Here is a 24,332-nt window from a genome sequence, read left to right as displayed (position 1 = left end):
TGCATTAATATCATGGCAATAATACATAATGTATCATCTGCCTATCTATCCACCTCTCTACCTGGTCATCTATATGATATAATATATGCATTTATTGATCTAGGATGGGTATCCTATTTCCCTCATGGTCCACCATGTGGGGAATGACTGCAGCAGCTGATGGCTGACATATCCCCAAGATCCTTTGTCTATCAACATGACAGACAACATTCTTTGTCCACAGTACCTCTTTTTGGTCATAAATTCAAATCAGCATTTGGTTAGCATTTTATAATCAATTTTCTATCTGGTACTAGGAAGCCACATCCTTGTGGCTGAGGATTGTGCTGAGAAGCCACTCAAACTACTAATTTTTGGAGTAGGCAATGTTGATAACTTAAAACTCTCTGAATTGCCTATTTTACTAGTCTATTATTATCTAAGAAGTACTTTCCTTTCTGATTATTCTCATATCTAGAGTTGCACTATTACCATCTTCTATATATATAAGATATATATATATCTTATTATATATCATATATATATATATAATGAACCACCTCAAGATATTTAGCCATTATTAATTTTGCCAGAGGCTTGGTTACACACCGAATAATGCAAGAGATAATTATCTTACAAAACAGACAGGATATAAGAAATAAAGCTAGTAACACTAATAAAGAAATAAGTAGAGATTTACACCATGTACTTTCAGAACCAAAACAAGTCTCTAAAAGACCAGCAAGACCAAAAAGTGGGTCACTTGAGCCAGAAATCTGATTTTGTGTGTGGGTCAATAAATGCTTAATATTGTAGGATTCATCTGGTATTAAAAGCAAAAACAGCATTCAATTTGAATTACAGCACAGGTGCCCCCTTGAAATGCTATATGGTTATTGAGGGCCACACGATTTTGTAATATAGTTTTCCTCATAATTTCAACTCCAGAATTTAGTACTTTTGTAGCCTAGTTACTGTCATTTAAGGCCTTCTGGGTGAATTCTGTCAAGATTTCTGTGTGTACAATTGCATTTTCCAATCCCACTGAAGGCACAAAACTAGCTGTTAAGTCATTATACCAGTGAAATACAGGCGTCTTGGTTCATTGGTCTCACACTGATGACAAATTTCCTGAAGTAGTAACTAAATTAGCACACAAGATGCTATGACCACAAGGGAATCACGAAGTATATCTTCCTATCTTTCCTGGCAGAAGCCAGGGGCATAGATCAGTGCATCAAAACCATTGAGTTCCATTAGATGCAACCAAGTATCATATTTCTAGAAGCGTGACTCATGGGTTTCCCTTGTGGCTCAGCTGGTAAAGAATCCCCCTGAAATGGGGAAGACCTGGGTTTGATCCCTGGATTGGGAAGATCCCCTGGAGAAAGGAAAGGCTACCCACTCCAGTATTCTGGCCTGGAGAATTCCATGGACTAGTCCATGGGGTCAAAAAGAGTCAGACACGACTGAGCAACTTTCACTTTCAGTATGACTCAGTCTGTCCCATACCAATCACTGTCTTTCAGAGACATTATATATTAAAATTTTTCACAAGGCATGTAGCCTAATTACCTAGTTCACTAAGTGGTGTCCTACTTTTTGTCATCCACTGTCCTCCACTATCTCCCAGAATTAGCTCAAACTCATGTCTGTTGAATCGGTGATGCCATCCAACCATCTCATCCTCTGTTGTCCCCTTCTCCTCTCACCTTAAATCTTTCCCAGCATCAGGGTCTTTTCAAATGAGTCAGCTCTTCGCATCAGGTGGCCAAAGTATTGGAGTTTCATCTTCAGCATCAGTCCTTCCAATAAATATTCAGGGTTGATTTCCTTTAGGATTGACTAGTTTAATCTCCTTGTGGTCCAAGTGATGCTCAACAGTCATTGATTATATTTAGTATACTGATTATATTTATTACACTGATTATATATTATATATACATATACATATATATGTATATATATTCCCAGCATGAGTGGAGGGGTTAAATGTAAATGACCATAGCCAGCTCTTAGCTATATATATATTGGATTTATTTAATCCAATAGCTGAGAGAGGGACACTTGTAATCATTGAGAAGTTATAATTTTGCCTGAAATTTAGCTTATGAGTCTTATTGAGCTTGAATAACACTAAAGGAAAACTCCTATTTATGGCCAGAGTCAGAATAAGTACCCTGGTTGACTATCTACTAATAGCAGTAGTGGCCTAGACAAAAATATAACTTTTTCCTACAAAATAAATTTTTGAAAGAACCATCTATTCAGAGCCTTGGAAAAACAAACAAACAAACAAACAAACAAAAAACCACCAAAGCAAACCAGAAGTACTGGAAGTAGGCAATTGACCACAAAGCCAACAATTTGGTTTTTAAAATTTACACAGGGTTGTGACTAAGATACAGAAACCTTAGATTCATGAACAAAAGTCCAAGAAGTCAAGAAAACATTTATCATAATCACATAGATCAGATTTAGAATTTTGGGATAGCTATCTACTTCTGATATCCTCTATTTTTAATCCTGATGTGTGTGTTTCTTTTCTGTTAGAGCATTATTGTAAGGTGAGTTTGAGGTCATCAGTTTGCTGTCTAGACTGGTCCGGTACAAGGGAACTTGGTTCAAGAGAACTTGGTTCAAGTGGTTCAAGAAAACCCATTTGATCATGGCATATGTTCCTTTTAATGTATTGTTGGATTCTATTTGCTAGTGATAGTATTTTGTTGAGAATTTTTGCATCTACATCTATCAGTGATATTGGTCTGTAATCTTTTTCCCTGATATCTTTGTTGGCATAAGGATGATGGTGACCTCATAGAAAGAGTTTGTGAGTGTGCCTCCCTAATTGTTTGGAAGAGTTTGAGAAGGATATGCATTAGCTCTTCTCTAAATAATTGATAGAATTTGCCTGTGAAGCCATCTAGCCCTGGGCTTTTTTTGTTGGAAGATTTTTAATCATAGTTTTAATTTCAGTGCTTATAATACGTCTGTTTGTGTTTTCTATTTCTTCCTTGTTCAGTCTTAAAAGGTTGTACTTTCCTAAGAATGTGTACCTTTCTTCTAGGTTGTCCCCTTTATTGGCATAGAATTATTGGTAGTAGTCTCTTATGATCCTTTGTATCTCTGCAATATCTGTTGTAACTTTTCCATTTTCATTTCTAATTTTATTGTTTTCAGTCTTCTTCCTTTTTTCTTCCCCCCTTGATGAGTCTGGTGATTCTCACCCAACAACAGCAACAAATTATAGTCTAAATAAAAATATCACCAGTAATTATAAGTTAATAATTTTAATGTTTTCTAAGTATGAAAAGGAGCAAGAGTCTGGGTTTATTGAAGTCACACTCTGATATGCATCTTTGTTATCCACAACCAGTATCCTATTTTTCTCTATCCAGAATTCCCTTAGGGCACAACTTTGGGTCACTGCAGTGATGAGTGACTTGGCAACATCCTTTGTTTATTTAAATGGCGTGAGGCATTCTTTGTTCACAAATAATAATTAAGCTATAATTTGTTTGGAGGATATTTTCTTTTTCTGACTTATGAGACATTATCAGTGTGCTATTTGGTATGAAAGTATTATAACTTCCATAGTGAAACTATATCACATGAAATGTTGAGAAATAATATCTCAGTCTCTGCAAAAATTGTCTTCCCTGAAACAAAATGTCCATTGCAGATGAAATTCTGGCTCTTTAGATTTCCCATTTTGCCTTAAAGTGTTTGGTTGCTCACTCTAAAATGGGTATATAATCTCATTAAGGCCAAATGCAATTCATGTCTCCATAATTGAGCTTAATTTCTTCATCTCTTCTTTGACATTTATTGTAAACAATATCAGGTGCTCTAATTCTGAAAGACATATGCTCATTTTATTATTCTTTCTTCTAAAACTATTTAAATTCTGTATCTACTCCTTTAATTGAAGATATATTGGGGAAAGTCATTCAAATTTATGGTATCATAAATCACTACCTAGAAGTAAATTGTCAGATCATAAGCCATGGCCACTTTAGTGGGTTTTGTCAAAAAAAGTTTCAAAATGTATTTATAAATCTACACTACTTACAGTTATATAAAATATTTTGTTCCTCATATTGGTAGCTTTATTATTTTATCTCTCTTCTCTTGATCGATTTCTTTAAATTAATTAATTTATTTTAAATGAAGTTTAGTTATTTTACAATATTGTAGTGGTTTTTGCCATACATTGACATAAATCAGCCATGGGTGTAAATGGGTTTCTGATTTTTATTAATCCTTTCAACAAAAAGACTTTTGACTTTTGTCTTGTTTTCTACTTAGGGGTTTTTAACTATGTGTTTGATTTCATTCTCTAGATTTATAGTATCATATATCAATATTTTTAGATTTATTTTGTTTTCAAATTTTCAGGTTTTGGTAACTAGGTGACTTAGGTCATTTATTATCAAAATATTTTATTTCTTAATGGTAGAGGTTCACTTGCAATACTTTATATCATTTTATAAGGACAATAAGGGCATGTTATGAACACACTAAGACCAATAAATACAACTTATATAAAATGAGAAGTTCCAAGAATTATATAAAATAATGAAACATATTAAAACAAATAATAGACAAAATCAGTATCTCTATGTGTTTTAAAGAAATTGAATTTCCAATTTCCAGTCTTCATAAACAAATTTACTGTACATATACTTTCATTAAAATTCTAAAAGAAATTTAAAAAGAAATAGCATCTATTCTAAACAAAACTAGACAAAAATGGAACATAAAAGATTACATCTGAATTCACTCTTTGAGTTCAGTATTTCTCTTATACTTATCCACTTTTGTAGTTTTTCTACAAAATCTGCATATTCTTTAAATTTTTCAACAGAGACAGTCATATCATCTGTGAATAAAGATCATTTTGTTTTATTTTCTAGTCTGGGTGATTTTTTTTTTTAAGTCTATTTCTTGTTGCTATTCAGTCACTAAGTTGTGTCTGACTCTTTGAGACTGAAAGACCCCACGGACTGTACAGGGCAGGCTTCCCTGTGTTCACTATATCCCAGAGTTCGCTCAAACTCATGTTCATTGAGTCTAACTATAGAAAGGCAAAAATTGAATTTGGTAAGATTTCAACTTATGAAATCAATATAAAAAATACTTTTATACCAGTAATAAATAATCAACAATACATTATTTTAAATTTCATATGTAGTGGAATCAACTATATGAATTACTTAGGAATAAATTTCCCCCAAAACATGTAGTAAATGTACATTAATTCAGAGAATTTTTTTTTATAAAAAGTATAGAAGATGTAAATACTAGAGAGCTAGTATATACATGTTATATATCAAAAGACTAGATCTCACTTAAAAAATCTATCTTCCTTCAATTACTCTGAAAGAAACCCCCTTCAAGAAATCAGAACAGAACCTATATACACGTGTATGAGAGAAATTCAAAAGAATATTCTAATTATTATATTGAAATAGAGGGGATATAGTCTAGCCCACATTACCTTATTAAAAAATATTTGAAGAACTTACACTACCTAATTTAAATGGTTATTATAAATCTACAGTGGTCTAGTTGTGATTTTTTTATAAGTATAGACAAGTAGATCAATGTAAGAGGTTGTCTGAAGTATATCCAGAGGAAACTTTTAGAATATAGACTTGTGTATCATGGAGAGGAATTGGCAAACATTTTCACTGAGCCTATGTAACCTACAAAACTGAAGTGTCATAAAAGAAAAATAAAGGATTTTTATTTTAAAAATGAAAATTAAAACTGAATAAAAGTTCCAGTGTACATTTAGTGCTGATTTCTTCTGAAATTTTCATTAGATTCTTAGCTTATGATATATTGTTTCTGCCTTAAATTGTGTATGGATATCTATTCCTTTATCATTCCTTTCTATACTCTACTTCCCAACAATCAGTTCCATCAATTTTAATCCCTGAAAATGAATAAACTTGTTCTTACCCTGATATTGCAGCTTATTGATCTATTTACTCTATTTACGACAGTTACTCTCTATATAATCTGTATTTGAATGGTAGCTGTCTTCTGTTTGTTCTCTTTGTCCTCCCTAATCCTAGCTTTTCCAAAAACCAATGTATTTGCTTTCATAAGAATTTAAAAATGCTGTAATACTGCAGTCTGATCATCCATTTTTCATCTCTGGTGATTAATGGATATTTAAGTTTCACACCACTTGTAAAACCTAAGCTTATATAACTATTCTAAGATTTATTGAGATTTTTGCTTTGATTTTCTTTCCTATAGGAGACAGATGAAAAAGAAAAGTTGCTACAATTGATGTCAAAGAACATTCTGCCTATGTTTTCATCTAGAATTTTTATAGTATCTAATCTTACATTTAGGTCTTTAATTCATTTTGGTATTACTTTTGTATATGATGTTAGAGAATGTCCTAATTTTTTTCTTTTCCATGTAGCTATCTAGTTTTTCCTGAACTATTTAATTAAGTGACTGTCCTTAAAAAAAAGTATCTTATATTGGGGCATACTTGATTAGCAATGTTATGTTAGTTTCAGGTATGACGTCTTTTCTCCGTTGTGTGTTCTTTCCTCCTTTACCAAAGATTAATTGACCATGTGTGTGTGAGTTTATTTCTGGGTTCTCTGTTGGGTTTGGTTCTGCTTTTTTATGGTTTCTTTTGCTTATGAAAGTTTGTAAGTTTGGTTAGATCCCACTTGCTTATTTTTGCTTTTATTTTATTTATTTATTTATTTTTACACTGGGAGTCTGACCTAAGAAAACATTGGCACACTTTATGTCAGAGAATGTTATGCTTATATTCTCTTCTAGAAGTTTTATGGTGACATGTCTTATATTTCAGTCTTTAGCCATTTTGAGTTTATTTTTGTATATAGTGTGAAGTTATGTTCTAATTTCATTCATTTTTTGGCTGCACTGAGTCTTAGTTGTGTCATCTGAGATCTAGATCCCTGACCAGGGATTGAACCCAGGGCCCCAGCATTTCATTGATTTACACATGGCTTTCCAAATTTCTCAATACTGATTGCTAAAGAGACTGTCTATTCTCTAATGTATATTATTGCCTCTTATGTTAATGTATAATTTAAGATTAATAGACTATAAGTGTGTAGGTTTATTTGTGAGATCTCTCTTCTATTCAGTGTATAAATTTGTGTATATATTATATATATGTAGGTTTCCCTTGTGGCTCAGCTGTAAAGAATCTACCTGCAATGTGGGAGACCTGGGTTAGATCCCTGGGTTGAGAAGATCCCCTGGAGAAGGGAACAGCTACCCACTCCAGTATTATGGTCTGGAGAATTCCATGGACTGTATAGTTCATGGGGTCACAGAGTCGGACACGACTGAGTCACTTTCACTTATGTATATGTATGTGTGCATACATTCTTTTTCTCATAGCCTGTGGATTTCCTTTTCATTTAAAAGGGACAAAATATGACTAGCAGAAGATTTAAGTTATTAACAAATTTTAATTTTTCAGTTTTTCTTATGGCTTGGGCTATGGTGTCATGTCTAAATTTTTGATCTAATTCAAGCTCAAATGTATTTCTTTTAGACTTTTTCCAGCCTTGACTTTAATATCTAGACCTCTGACTCATTTTGTATTGGTTTCAATGTACAGTGTGAGGCAGTGGTTGAGGTTCATTTTTGTTGTTGTTGTTGTTATATATGTATATGAAACAGAACCAGAATTTGTTGAAAAATCTGTTTTTCCTGCATTGAATGGCCTTGATATCTTTTAAAAAGATCTTACATTTACTTTTATTTATGAACATTCTATTATGTTTCAGTACTACACAGCATGGTTTATGGGAGTCTTATAGTAAGTCTTGAGTAAGGGTAGAATCAGTCCTCTGTGTTTTGCTTTGCTTTTTTTCCTCAGAGTGATTTTCTACAGCAGGTTCGTATAAAATTGTACATTTCCATATATTAATACATTGTACATTTCCATATATTAATACATTTTAAAATATGGTTGTCAGTTTCTTAAGTATCCTGTGATATATTTACTGGAATTACATTGAAATAGAAAAATTGATAAGGTGAATATATTCAGTCTCTTAATCTATCAACAGAGTATATTTCTACCTTTACTTATTAGTTTTTCAACATTATTTTCTGTTTTTCATGTACAAATATTAAAAATATTTTAAAAATATATCCATCAAATTTTGTGTTTAATAGTGTTTTACATAGTGCATTGTTTCTAATTTCAGTGTTAATTGTTTTTATAGAAACTCATTTGATATTTGTGTTGACATTGTATCCTGTAAACATGTTAATTTAACAGCTTAACTGTATTTCTCTTTTTGTACAGTCCTTAATATTTTATACCTATACATTGATATTATCTGGCATAAATATATGTGTAAAATTTTGCCTGTTTATTTTCTCATCTGTAACTCTTTTATTTTATTTTTGTTGTTGTTGTTGTTGCAATGGCTGGTACAATTGCAACAGTGCAATCCAGAGCAGAATTTGCATGGGAAAGTCTTGTCTTCTTTCCAATCTCAGAGGAAAAGCACCATTAAGTATGGGCTATAGGTTTATGTAGATGCTCTTTTATCAAGTTGAGTATGTTAATTTTCATTCCTTATTTGGTAACATTTTTTATTCATAAATCTAAATAGTAATGCATGCATTTGTATGCATTTATTGAAATGGTAATTTTCACTTTTATTTTGTTTAGTTAGTGAATATAATTGATTGTGTTTCTAATTTTAAACAATATTGTATTCCGGGTGTAACCTACATACATCATCAGTTCAGTTCTGTTCTGTCGCCCAGTTGTATCTGACCCATTGCGACCCCATAGACCACATAGACCCTATGGAACCTGTGCAAGTCAGGCTTCCCAGTCCATTGCCAACCACAGTTTGCTCAAACTCACATCCATCAAGTCGGTGATGCCATGCAAACATCACACCCGCTGTTGTCCCCTTTTCCTACTGCTTTCAATCTTTCCAAGTATCAGGGTCTTTTCAAATGAGTCAGTTCTTGGCATCAGGTGGCCAAAGTATTGGAGTTTCACCTTCAACATCAGTCCTTCCAATGAATATTCAGGACTGATTTCCTTTAGGATGGACTAGTTGGATCTCTTGCAGTCCAAGGGGCTCTCAAGAGTCTTCTCCAACACCACAGTTCAAAGGCATTGATTCTTCAGCACTCAGCATTCTTTATAGTGCAACACTCCCATCCATGCATGATTACTGGAAAAAGGATAGCTTTGACTAGATGGACTTTTGTTGGGAAATAATGTCTCTGCTTTTTAATATGTTGTCTAGGTTGGTCATAGCTTTTCTTTCAAGGAGCAAGGGTCTTTTAATTTCATGGCTGCAGTCACCATCTGCAGTGATTTTGGAGCCCCCCCAAAATAAAGTCAGCCACTGTTGCCACAGTTTCCCCATCTATTTGCCATGAAGTGATGGGACAAGATACCATGATCTCAGTTTTCTGAAAGTTGAGCTTTAAGCCAACATTTCACTCTCCTCTTTCACTTTCATTAATAGGCTCTTTAGTTCTTCACTTTCTGCCATAAGGGTGGTGTCATCTGCATATCTGAGGTTATTGGTATTTCTCCTGGCAATCTTGATTCCAGTTTGTGCTTCCTCCAGCCCAGCATTTCACATGATGTAATCGGCATATAAGTTAAATAGGCAGGGTGACAATATACAGCCTTGACATACTCCTTTTCCTATTTGGAACCAGTCTGTTGTTCCATGTCCAGTTCTAACTGTTGTTTCCTGACCTGCATACAGGTTTCTCAAGAGGCAGGTCAGGTGGTCTGGTATTCCCATCTCTTTCAGAATTTTCCACCGTTTATTGTGATACACACAGTCAAAGGCTTTGGCATAGTCAATAAAGCAGAAATAGATGTTTTTCTGGAATTCTCTTGCTTTTTTGAAGATCCAGTGGATGTTGGCAATTTGATTTCTGGTTCCTCTGTCTTTTCTGAAACCAGCTTGAACATCTGGTTGTTCATGGTTCATGAATTGCTGAAGCCTAGCTTGGAGAATTTTGAGCATTGCTTTGCTAGCGTGTGAGATGAGTGCAATTGTGCGGTAGTTTGAGCATTCTTTGGCATTGCCTTTTTTTGGCACTGGAATGAAAACTGACCTTTTCCAGTCCTGTGGCCACTGCTGAGTTTTCCAAATTTGCTGGCATATTGAATGCAGCACTTTCACAGCATCATCTTTCAAGATTTGAAATAGCTCAACTGGAATTTCATCACCTGCACTAGCTTTGTTCATAATGATGCTTCCTAAGGCCCACTTGACTTCACATTCCAGGATGTCTGGCTCTAGGTGAGTGATCACACCATCATGATTATCTGGGTCATAATAACTTTGTACAGTTCTTCTGTGTATTCTTGCCACCTCTTCTTAATATATTCTGCTTCTGTTATGCCCATACCATTTCTCTCCTTTATTGAACCCATCTTTGCCTGAAATGTTCCCTTGGTATCTCTAATTTTCCTGAAGAGATCTCTAGTCTTTCCCATTCCATTATTTTCCTCTATTCTTTTGCACTGATCACTGAAGAAGGCTTTCTTTTCTCTCCTTGCTAGTCTTTGGAACTCTGCATTCAAATGGGTATCTTTCCTTTTCTCCTTTGCTTTTTGCTTCTTTCTTTTCACAGCTACTTGTAAGCCCTCCTCAGTCAGCCATTTTGCTTTTTTGCATTTCTTTTTCTTAGGGATCGTCTTGCTCCGTGTCTCCTGTACATTGTCACAAACCTCTGTTCATTGTTCATCACGCATTTTGTCTATCAGATCTAGTCCCTTAAATCTATTTCTCTCTTCCACTGTATGATCATAGGGATTTGCTTTAGGTCATACCTGAGTGGTCTAGTGGTTTTCCCTATTTTCTTCAATTTAAGTCTAAATTTGGCAATAGGGAATTCTTGATCTGAGCCACAGTCAGCTCCTGGTCTTGTTTTTCTGATTGTGTAAGTCTTCTCCATCTTTGGCTGCAAAGAATGCAATCAACCTGATTTTGGTGTTGAACATCTGGTGATGTTCATGTGTAGAGTCTTCTCTTGTGCTGTTGGAAGAGTGTGTTTGCTATGACCAGTGCATACTCTTGGCAAAACTCTATTAGCCTTTGTCCTGCTTCATTCTGTACTCTGAGACCAAATTTGCCTGTTTCTCCAGGTGTTTCTTGACTTCCTACTTTTGCATTCCAGTCCCCTATAATGAAAAGGACATCTTTTTTGGGTGTTAGTTCTAGAAAGTCTTGTAGGTCTTCATAGAACCTTTCAACTTCAGCTTCTTCAGCATTACTGGTCAAGGCATAGACTTGGATTACCATGATATTGAATGGTTTGCCTTGGAAAAGAACAGAGATCATTCTGTCATTTTTGAGATTGCATTCCAAGTACTGCATTTTGGACCCTTTTGTTGACTATGATAGCTACTCCATTTCTTCTAAGGGATTCCTGCCCAGGAGCAGACAAGTGAAGACAATATTTTCAGCTTCAAAGCAGTAGCTTGACATGCCCCATGCATCTGCATTATAATTTTCTTCCCCCCTTTGGGATTTCTCAATGGATTTAAGTACTGTGAAAGCTTCATTTCTCTTTCTCATTATTCACAATTGAATCCCAGCAACTATTAATGTGCTGGATACATTTCTTGAATACAAAAATATTTGCTTTTTAATGAATGAAGAATAAATAAGATGATTTGAATATATTTACACTGAATTTTCCTTCTTTCTTTTTAGACAGAGCTACTTTTAAAAACACTCTTCCTAAGAAAATGTTACCAGAAAGCAAAGTTATTAACAGAATAATATAACAAAAACCAACAGTATCTTTATGAAGATGTAATCTTTCCAAGAGCAGATGGAATATCAAGGTAGAGGTTTTGTTCTTATAATGGTACTTTAATTTTCTTTTTTTTTTTTTTTTAAAAATTCCTAGCTTACATGCTACATCACTTCAGTTATGTCCTAGTTTAAGCAGGAATAAAGCAAATTGTCATTTCCAAGAACAGAAACAGAATTCTCTGATTCTGAAAAAGGTTAAGTAGGAAAAATTTCCAAGTCTACATTGCTACTTTTTTTGTGTGTTTTAATGGATTTTTGTTTTCATTTATACATACATTTATGCATTCAGTATTTATCATGAACCATCATTGTGCTACTACAGAATGATTGTTATCAAGTAGGTAATTAGTTTATGGAGTATGACCATTTATTGAGTAAATTGAACTTTCTGACATTATAATATTATTTTATTTGAATCATCACTCTTTCTGATGATTTATGAACCTAAGGTGGTGACATGAACAATACACAATGATTCTGATGCTAAAAGTAAATTTTGAATTGGTGTAATATCCTACGCCTTGTAGGTTAAATAGCATATTGCCTTTATTGCCTAAAAACTAAATATCCCAGGGTTACAGTCAACATATCACAAACACCATCAGCTCTAGTGTATTAAAAAAAGCAGAGTCGTTAATAAAATCATTATAATTATTTGCTTATGATGATATATAACTGATATATGTATATAAAATAGTATATATACTAATACATATAACATTATATAAATAGTATTAATATATATGTGAATGTATATATATATGCGTGTATATATATATGTGTGTGTGTGTGTATCCTGGAGGAGGGCATGGCAACCCACTCCAGTATTCTTGCCTGGAGAACCCATGGACAGAGGAATCTGGTGGGCTATACAGTCCATGGGGCCACAGAGATTTGGACATGACTGAGCACACCACTGCGCACATGTATGTATGTATATATGTATGTATATGAACAGAAAGGTAGATTTTCCAGCAGAGTCTCTGTATCGATAAGTGGTAGCTGACATAATTATGCAATTTTCTGTCATCATTGCCCAGTCATATTATCACAACAGTCAAGAACATGGTCTGAGATTTCAGTTAGATTCTGGTTACTTGTTCTTCAATATTTCTATTTTAAAACATACTTCTGTCTGTTTGTTTCCTCACCTAGAAAATGGGGATAAAAGCAGTGCCTACCTCTTTGTACTGCTATAGGGATTACTGCTGTCACTATTTTTTTTTTTTAGGTTTATTAATTAACTAATTTGGCTGCACTGGGTCTTCATTGCTTCGTGTCAGCTTTCTCTGATTAGAGAGAGTAGGGGCTACTCTCCACTGTGGTGCTCAGGCTTCTCACTGAGGTGGCCTCTCTTGCTTCAGAGCGCGAGCTCCAGGTGTTTGGGCTTCAGTAGTTGCAGCCTGTGGGCTTCAGAGCACAGGCTCAGCAGAGGTGACATATGGACTTATTTGTCCATTGGCCCTGGGGATCTTTCTGAACCCATGTCCCCTGTATTGGCAATTGGATTCTTAGCCACAGGACCACCAGGGATGCTCCTCATTATATTTTTAAATTTCTTTAATTAATTTTATTGGGATTAAAGCTTGTGAATACATATACAATGGATGAAGCCAGTAAAACTCAGCTCCAATTTGGTAGAACTTTTCAAATATTCAAAGAATAGTCCTAGGCTAGGTTTTTGTCTCTTTTGTTGCATCCATCTCTTCTTTTCCCCTTTCAGAATCTATGATCATAAGGGTTATTATTTTTTTTTCTATATCTCATAGGTATTTTTGCTGGAGGTCACCAACAATGATATTTTTGCATCAGTTGACTGAACTTGGGGCTTCACAGACATCTTATTGATCACCTGAAATCACTTTTTGGCTACACAATTTCCTAATGGCGTTTTTCATCTGGTCATTTCTCAAGGTAAAGATTAAGGGATTTAACATGGGAGTTATCATACTGTAGAATACAGCAACTGATTTATCAGCAGGCAAAGTAACCGCTGGTCTCAGGTACACAAATAAGCAGGGCCCAAAGAACAGGATGACTGCTGTGATGTGGGAGACACGGGTAGAGAGGGCCTTGCATCTGGCCTCCCAGCTATGGGTCCTCTGGGTACACAGAATGACCACATAGGAGCCAATCAAGAGAAGCAAATTTAACAGACAGAGGAAACCACTGTTGGCAGGAACAGAAAGTCCTAGAAGGTGAGTGTCAGTACAGGCCAGATTGAGCAAAAATATTAAGTCACACGTAAAGTGATCTATGATGCTAGGGCCACAGAAACGTAATCTGATGATGAAGAGGAGCTGTATGGTTGAATGAATAATGCCTCCATCCATGCCACTCCCACTAGCAGCCCACAGAGTCACCAATTCATGATGGTTGCATAGTGCAAGGGTTTGCAGATGGCCACATAGCGGTCATAGGCCATCACAGTGAGCAGGATGACATCAACACCTGCAAACAGATGTTCCCCAAAGATCCGCATCATGCATTCGCTGAAAGGGCTGGTTTTCTCTTCATAGAGGGAATCTATGATCAGTTTAGGGGTAGTGGCACAGGAATAGCAGGCATCAACAAAAGAGAGATGGGCCAGGAAATAGCACATGGGGGACCTTAACAGTGGACTGGCTTTGATGATGACCATAGTGAGCACATTTCCTATCATAGACATGACGTAGATGACCAAAAACACAACAAACATGATTTTCTGCATCTTTGGATTCTGTGATAGTCCCAGTAGAACAAACTCTGTCACATTGTTTCAGTTACCCATGTATCTCAGGTTATGATTAATTATGTTACCTGAAAAAGAGTCACAGTTTATTAGTTCAACCTTGAATTAATTAATCTTGCCAATGTAATAATGAATGCCTAAATTCTGTGGGTTTTGATTCTTATGAATTGTATGAGATAGAAAAAAAGACAGTAATCGTTCAAGAAAAGACAGTGATTATTCAAATTCTCTGCTCAGGAAGGTAATTTTTTAAAGTACAGACATGAAAATATGCAGATAGAAGTGAGAGATGATCTGTGCATGTGAGATGACTCACAGCCTAAGGTGAAGCGGTAAATCTCACACACAGTGGCAGCTAAACCTGAAGAGAGGTAGAAAATGCATGCAGAGGATATGCATTCAAAGCTAGGCAATCTCTCTTTTATTTTTAGGAAATGGCCAACCAGTAAATATAATTTAGAATATGAGTGTAAAGATAAAGAGAGGTTTGAAAAAGTGAGAATATTGGCTTTAACTCTAAACTCTAGTAAAGATCTTTGTGTGATCTTGATGAAGCTGGTTGAGGTTCTGTATGGAGATAGAAGCCAGAGAAAAGAAACCATGATACCAGATTTTTATAATTGTTGACCTAAACTTTAATATATATTGAATAGAAAGTAATGGCAGAATACCAGAGCTACCACAATATATTTGATAACGCATATCACCTAAATGCAATGACTTTAAAATAACTAATGCATATACTTTTAATGATTGATTGTTATATGCATGGTATGGTAGCAACATGTGTGTGTATTATTATTTCATTCCTCTTGCAGATGAAAAACAATCTCAGGAAATTATGTTAGATGTAAATAATAGTAATACTAATATCGGCTAAAACTTCCTGAACACTTCCTCAGTGTTCTCAGTGCTCTAATTTTTCTTTGCAGAAATTGGTTGCCATTCTCATTGCAAATTTGTGATCTGATCACTACTGTCATTTTATACTTACTTTACATATTAAGGAATAGAAACCTAGAAAAGTTAAGGATCTCGTGCAAGGTTAGACAGATATTTAATACCTGAATATTATTAGATTTTTTTCTCTGTATTCTTAACCCATTGTCTAGATTGTTATACTACAATAAGCAATGTTTAACTAGTAAACTCCTTTGGATAAGATCATAATTACCATAGTTACTTCAATATAACTTGGAAACATATCTATGAGGCAAATTCATCAACATGCAAATACACATATAATCACACACACCACACTTACACAGGATAATATATTGAACTCTTTAACATCAATAACTATGTGGCACTCCTTCCACTGCTGTTTCATTTCCTCTTATTTTCCTCACCTTAATTTCTCCTTCTTCAATTCCCCTGCAATGAATAGTCCTGCAGACTCTCCTGCACAACAAAAATGTTGGTGCAGCAGTGAAGCATGTTGTTTTGAGAATCAGAAAGGCCATATCATCAGGTGCTTCTCCACTTGCAACTTCTTGATCTTGAGTATATTTCTGGCACCTTACATCTTGTTTCCTCTACAATCAAGTGAGAAGATTGATGTCTTTTGTAACTGCTTAGAAGCAGTTATGAAAATTGAAGAAGAAACATATATGAACATATTCACCATACCCTGGAGGACACACAAAGGAACGTCATTTATTTTTGACTGTCTGTGCACCTCGTTGTAGGAATAATAGACATTTTGAGCAACAATACAAAGAGACATTTAGCCATGCAATAAACTGAAGAACAGTCATCTCCAATTTTACTTTTAAAGAAGCCACAGAGACCCATGTTATACACCGTGACTGATCCCAAGAAGAGTTCTTCATATTCCTGTTGGTCTAAACAGATGATGATTTATATCACTTAATATTCATGTTACTTTTTTTCTGTGTAAAGGGTATTCAAATTTTCTTTTTATTCACATGATCAATCTTAAGTATCTCATGGCAAAAGGACTGTATTTTGTATTAGAGAGTTGTATCTTCTAAATTTTTTTATCTCTATGAGCCTCAAAATTTTCCATCTGTCAAGTTAGGTTAATGATATTTACCAACCATGTTGTGAACAAAACCTGAAGATGAGATGCTCTATTACTCTATTTTAAAATGTTGGAACATCAAGTTTGCTTTATATGGAAAGTAACAATTAAGAACAGCTGTATAACCATCTTTAATAAGCATTGGCACTATTGAAAGGCTTACCTTCTGGTCTTAGATCATCTTAGTGATATTTCAGGGTGTTCGGAAATAATCCTGTCTTCCGATTGACCCCTTCTTGGGATAAGTGACTTTTGATATGAAAAATACGGCACACTTAAAAGAGAATGTTCAGATAATTTGTATCAAATCAACAGGAGAGAAGTAAGTCTTTTCATGAGTCTATTTTCTCCTAGCATGAACCTCTAAAACTTTCTACAGAAAACCCTGGACTTGAATTTAGAATCCATTCACTCATAACACGATGTAGAAATGATCTTCTATACATGGTTCTGGTTCCATAGGCAGAAGGCTGAATGCGTGGTGAATACACTTTCAAATGGTTTATCTACCCTTGACGAACTTTGCACTAGAGAGGAAAACAACAACAACAGCAAAAATTCATGAAAATGTCCATAAAATGCATGGATATTAAAAAGGTTTTCCCAAACATTCAAGGACCTTGTATTGCATGTCTTGTAAGGACACTTTCTCTCCCGGGAATTAATTACTTCTTTTGATGGAATGATTTTGTCTTAGAAACAGGCATTCTGGAGAGACATACTTGAGAAACATCCATTCTAGAGTGGAAAATCATTTTCCCTGCACCTGCAACCAAATCATGTGAGTCCACAATCTGTATATGAATCTGGGTTTCAAAGAAAATTTAATGGCATGTGATAGAAAGGGTGGCATATTTCTAGCATGGGTACCTGTGATGTATAGTTAAACTGTGGGCTCATCTCAAAGAGAAAACTTCTATTTTCTTATCAATATTAAACTTTTATGGAAATCTAGGACTGATTGCTTGTAAGTTAGAGCAGTGAGGGCATAAAATTAGTGGAAACCATTTAAAAGTGCCTGAAATCAAAACCTTTTATTCCCTGTTCATCAGAGAGTAATGGAAGTAAACAGAAACTCTAATAGGATCCAGATGATTAATATCTGGGACATGTATGATGGTCAGCATGAAACACATTAAACATCTGAAGAGATATCTAAAGCACAAGAAGGGATCACTATGTATTATTTTTCTATTTAGTTATGCTAAGAGTTATGAAGCGATAAATTACTAAAATTTTTGTTTGCGTTTCTTGATGACTAACGATTTTGAGCATTTTTAGAAACTATTTTTATGGGTATGTGCTTTCATTGGGAAATTTCTTTTCAGGTTATTTGTATAATTTAAAAATATGAGTTTTGTGTATCTTTTTTGTCCAGTCCCCAAATCATGTTTGACTCTTTGCAACTACTGGGCGGTAACACACCAGTTTCCCTGTCCTTCACTGTCTCCCACAGTTCAGATTCATGTCCACTGAGTCAGTATTTTTAACTTAGTTGTTAATGGTTTTTATGTATTCCAGATATATGTGTTTTGTCATACTTATTATACATATACAAAGTATGAGGTATTTGTATACAAATGTTATGCAAGATTGATCTGTTATACACAAACACATTTTTCTCCTAGTCTGTGAATTTTCTTTAATTTTTTAAAGTCTTTCTTTTTTTTTTGGTAGTTTTATGGTTCATGCTTCTCATGTCATATCTAATAAATATTGATCAACCTCTAGATCTCTTTGCCTTTTCCTACTGTTCATGGGGTTCTCACAGCAAAAATACTGGAGTAATTAGACTTTCCCTCCTCCAGACTACCTTATCTGTCTTCTGATAAATCTGTATGCAGGTCAAGGAGCAACAGTTAGAATTGGACATGGAAGAACAGACTGGTTTAAAATTAGCAAAGGAGTATGTCAAGTCTGTATACCAGCCAGCCTGCTGGTATAACTTATATGCAAGCACATCATGAGAAATCTGAGCTGACAAATCGCAGACTGGAATCAAGATTGCTCGGAGAAAAAAAATCAACAAGCTCAGATATGCAGATGATACAAGTCTAATGGCAGAAAGTGAAGAGGAGCTACAGTGACTGTTGAAGGTGAAAGAGGAGAGTGAAAAAGCTGGCTTAAAACTCACCATTCAAAAAACTATGATTATGGCATCTGGTCCCATCATTTCATGGCAAATAGATGGGTAAAAACGGAAACAGTGACAGATTTTATTTTCTTGGGTTCCAAAGTCATTGTGGTTGGTGACTATAGCCATGAAAATAAAAGACACTTGCTCCTTGGAAAGAAAGCTATGATAAATCTAGTCAATGTAAAAAGCAGAGGCGTCACTTTGCCAACAAAAGCCCATATAGTCAAAGCTTTGGTTTTAAAGTACTCATGTTCAGATGTGATAGTTGGATCATAAAGTAGGCTGAAGGCCAAAGAGTCATTGCCTTCAAATTGTGGTGCTGGAGAAGACTCTTTAAAGTTCCTTGAACAGCAAGGAGATCAAACCAGTCAATCCTAAAAGAAATCAACCCTGAATATTTATTGGAAGGACTGATGGGGAAGCTCTAATACTTTGGCCACCTGATGCGAGAATACAACTCATTGGAAAAAACCGTGATCCTGGGAAAGATTGAAGGCAAAAAGAGAAGGGGACAGCAGAGAATGAGATAGCTAGGCAGCATCACTGATTCAACAGAGGTGAAACTGAGCAAACCTCTGGAGTTTGTCCCACTAAGGACACGGGAGCCTAGCACGCTGCAGGCCATGGAGTCGCAAAGAGTCCAAGTCTTACCAACTGAACAACGACCTCACAATAAAAATATTTCTTCTAGAATTTTTATGGTTTTAGATTTTACATCTAGTTCACTGACTTGTTTTGCATTAATATTAGTGTATAGAGTGAAGTATTGTTGAGGTTCACTTTTTTGCAAGCGGGTATCATATTGATCCAGCATTTGTTGAAAGATCCATTATTTCCACACTGAATTTCTTTGATATCTTTGTTGGGAAATTCATACATTTAGATTTTATGAACATTCTAATATGTTTAAATAGCACATTACTTGTTTTGTGGTAATTTTATACTATGTCTTGAATTTAGGTAAATCTTTTTTTGAAAATGATTTTCTACCATGAGCTTTCAGACCAAACCAAATCTCTAAAAAATCAACAAGACTAGGAAATGGATCACTTAACCCAGAAATCTGATTTTCTGTGTAGGTTAGTAAATGCTTTGTATTGTAGGATTCATCTGGTATAAAATACAGCATTGCGTTTGAATTATTTCACAAGTTCCCCCTGGATATGGCCATATGATTTCTGTAATTTAGTTTTCTTATCGTGTTCCTGTGGGTTTGCTCACTCAGTCAATTCAGAGTCTTTGTGACCGTGTGGACTGTAGCCCACCAGACCCCTCTGTCCATAGGATTTCCCAGGCAAGAGTACTGCAGTTTGTTGCCATTTCTTTCTCACAGAGATTCTAGAATTCAGTAAGTTTGTGGCTTGATTACTGTCATTCTAGGCCTTATATGTGAATTCTGAAAATGTTTCCATATAGGCAATTACATCTTTCCATTCTCATGAAGGCATAAAAATAGATGTTAAATACCAGTGAAATACTGATCTCTTTGTCCATCAGGCTCATATAATGGCAAGATTCCTGAGGTCATAACTAAGTTAGTGCACAAATGGCCTTGAGCATAAGAGAATCCTAAAGTACTTCTTCCTATCCATCCAAGTAGAAGCCAGGGCCATACATTGCTATAACTAATCATGACCTGAGATATAGGTATAATAGAAACAATATGACATGATCTGTTCTACTGGGACTCTCACAAAATCGAAAGATACAGAAAATCATATTTGTTGTGTTTTTGGTCATCTACATTGTCTCTATGTTAGGAAGTGTGCTCACTATGGTCACCATCACCACCAGCTCTTTATTGGTTAACCTATGTACTAGTTCCTGGCCCATCTCTCTTTTGTTGATGTCTGCTACTCTTATGTCACTATTCCCAAACTGATCATATATTCACTCTAAGAAAACAGAATCAGCCCTTTCAATGGATGCATGATGCAGATCTTTGGGGAACATGTACTTGCAGGTGTTGATGTCGTCCTGCTCACCGTGATGGCCTGTGACCTCTGTGTGGCCATCTGCAAGCCCTTGCTCACCGTGATGGCCTGTGACCTCTGTGTGGCCATCTGCAAGCCCTTGCACTATACGACCATCATAAACTGGCGACTGGACTGCTAGTGGAAGCAACATGGATGGAAGGCTTTATTCATTCAACCGTAGAGCTCCTCTTTATCACGAGATTACCCTTCTGTGACCCTAATGTCATAAATCAAAAACAGTCTAGGACAACTCTTAAATATTTGATGCTTTATTAAAACCAAATTGGGACCTAGTTTTACAAGCTTGATTACTGTATATGTAGTCATAAGATTTCATCCCAGGAAAATGCATTAAAGAAATTTATTTTTTTTTTCATTTATTTTTATTAGTTGGAGGCTAATTACTTTACAATATTGTAGTGGTTTTTGCCATACATTGACATGAATCAGCCATGGATTTACATGTATTCCCCATCCCGATCCCCTCTCCCACCTCCCACTCTACCCGATCCCTCTGGTTCTTCCCAGTGCACCAGGCCCGAGCACTTGTCTCATGCACCCAACCTGGGCTGGTGATCTGTTTCACCATAGATAATATACATGTTTTGATGCTGTTTTCTCGAAACATCCCACCCTCGCCTTCTCCCACAGAGTCCAAAAGTCTGTTCTTTAAAAATATAGTGATGAAGCTTCCCTGGTAGTCCAGTGGTTAAGAATGTGACTGCTAATGCAGGGGACAATATTTGACCCCAGTCCAGCAGGATTCCACATGCTGCAGAGCAACTAAGGCTGCTTGCCACACTATGGAGCCTACACACCACAACTACTGAAGCCTAAGTGCCTAGAGCCCGTGCTCCTCAACAAGAGAAACCATCACAGTGAGAAGCCCACACACTACTACAAAGAGTCGTCCCAGGCTACCACAACCAGAGAAAGTCCACACACAGCAATAAAGTTGCAAAGTAGCAAAGATTAATTAATCAAAAATAAATGCACAAAAGATAAGCAAAAAAAAACAAACAAACAAACAACAAACAAAAAACAACAACAAAAACAGTGATATTCAGCAGTAATCTTTACAGCAATATGAAAAGGCAAGCACTAATACTATCATTATTTTACAGATGGGTAAACAAATGAATTTAAGGGACTAGATCTGGTAGACAGAGAACCTGATGAACTATGGACGGAGGTTCGTGACATTGTCAGGAGACAGGGATCAAGACCATCCCCATGAAAAAGAAATGCCAAAAGGCAAAATGGTTGTCTGAGAAGACTTTACAAATAGCTGTGAAAAGAAGAGAAGCAAAAAGCAAAGGAGAAAAGGAAAGATATTGCCATTTGAATGCAGAGTTCCAAAGAATAGCCAGGAGAGATAAGAAAGCCTTCCTCAGTGATCAATGTAAAGAAATAGAGGAAAACAACAGAATGGGAAAGACTAGAGATCTCTTCAAGAAAATTAGAGATACCAAGGGAATATTTCACACAAAGATGGGTTCGATAAAGGACAGAAATGGTATGGACCTAACAGAAGCAGAAGATATTAAGAAGAGGAGACAAGAATACACAGAAGAACTGTACAAAAAAGATCTTCATGATCCAGATAATCATAATTGTGTGATCACTCACCTAGAGCCAGACATCCTGGTATGTGAAGTCAGGTGGGCTTTAGAAAGCATCACTATGAACAAAGCTAGTGGATGTGATGGAATTCCAGTTGATCTATTTCAAATCCTGAACCATGATGCTGTGAAAGTGCTGCACTCAATATGCCAGCAAATTTGAAAAACTCAGCAGTGGCCACAGGACTGGAAAAGGTCAGTTTTCATTCCAATCCCTAAGAAAGGCAATGCCAAAGAATGCTCAAGCTACTGCACAATTGCACTAATCTCACACGCTAGTAAAGTAATGCTCAAAATTCTTCAAGGCAGGCTTCAGCAATTCATGAACCATGAACATCCAGATGTTCAAGCTGGCTTTAGAAAAGGCAGAGGAACCAGAGATCGAATTGCCAACATCAGCTGGATCATTGAAAAAGCAAGAGAGTTCCAGAAAAAAACATCTATTTCTGCCTTATTGACTAAGCCAAAGCCTTTGACTGTGTGGATAACAATAAACTGTGGAAAATTCTAAAAGAGATGGGAATTCCAGACCACCTGAGCTGCCTCTTGAGAAACCTGTATGCAGGTCAGGAAGCAATAGTTAGAACTGGACATGGAACAACAGACTGGTTCCAAATAGGAAAAGGAGTACGTCAAGGCTGTATACTGTCACCCTGCTTATTTAACTTATATGCAGAGCACATCATGAGAAACGCTGGGTGGAAGAAGCACAAGCTGGAATCAATATTGCCAGGAGAAATATCAATAACCTCAGATATGCAGATTATACCACCCTTATGGCAGAAAGTGAAGAGGACCTAAAAAGCCTCTTGATGAAAGTGAAAGAGGAGAGTGAAAAAGTTGGCTTAAAGCTCAGCATTCAGAAAACTAAGATCATGGCATCTGGTCCATTCACTTCATGGTAAATAGATGGGGAGACAGTTAAAACAGTGTCAAACTTAATTTTGGGGGACTCTAAAATCACTTCAGATGGTGATTGCAGCCATGAAATTAACAGATGCTTACTCCTTGGAAGAAAAGTTATGACCAACCTAGATAGCATATTGAAAAGCAGAGACAGTACTTTGCAACAAAGGTCCATCTGGTCAAGGCTATGGTTTTTCCACTGGTCATGTATGGATGTGAGAGTTGGACTGTGAGGAAAGTTGAGCGCTGAAAAATTGATGCTTTTGAACTGTGGTACTGGAGAAGACTCTTGAGAGTCCCTTGGACTGCAAGGAGATCCAACCAGTCCATCCTAAAGGAGATCAGTCCTGGGTGTTCATTGGAAGGACTGATGCTGAAACTCCAGTACTTTGGCCACCTGATGTGAAGAGCTGACTCATTGGAAAAGACCCTGATGCTTAGGGGCAGGAAGAGAAGGGGACGACAGAGGATGAGATGGCTGGATGGCATCACCGACTCAATGGGCATGAGTTTGAGTAAACTCCGGGAGCTGGTGATGGACAGGGAGGCCTGGCGTGCTGTGATTCATGGGGTCGCAAAGAGTCGGATGCGACTGAGCGACTGAACTGAACTGAACTGAAACAAATGAAAGGAGTGCATTCCAAAACAGAAATATTGAAGAACATGTAACCGGAATCTAACTGACATCTCAGATCATGCACTTAAGTGCTGTGAGAGATGGCCAAGGCAATGATGATTGAAAGGCAGCATAATTATACTAATCAATATTTATTGATATAGGGACTTGATGGACTATCTATCCATTTCCCTGTCCATATACATATATACACACATATATATGTTGTATATGTATATATATTTTTATATGTGCACACATATAAAAATATTCATACATTTAATTAGTTATATAATGTATATATATGTTCATTAACTATAATTCTAACAATATGAAAAATATATATATACCCCAAATATATGTATATATATACATATATATATATAAACTTGCAATTATTTTCTCTCATTCTAAGGGTTGTCTTTTCATTTTGTTTATGGGTTCCATTGTAGTGCAAAACCTTTAAAATTTAATGAGGTTTCAC

The 24,332-nt window shown here is 35.8% G+C and overlaps 1 pseudogene; it reads right to left on the bottom strand.

Annotated features, from left to right (window-relative positions):
* Positions 1–13,657: 13,657 nt before the first annotated feature.
* On the bottom strand, positions 13,658–14,589 carry LOC122442636 (annotated as a pseudogene).
* Positions 14,590–24,332: the final 9,743 nt, after the last annotated feature.

The sequence above is a fragment of the Cervus canadensis genome, chromosome 5 (genome assembly GCF_019320065.1).
Source record: "Cervus canadensis isolate Bull #8, Minnesota chromosome 5, ASM1932006v1, whole genome shotgun sequence".
In the NCBI taxonomy this organism is placed as follows: domain Eukaryota; kingdom Metazoa; phylum Chordata; class Mammalia; order Artiodactyla; family Cervidae; genus Cervus; species Cervus canadensis.
This window is presented reverse-complemented; position numbering and strand designations above follow the sequence as displayed.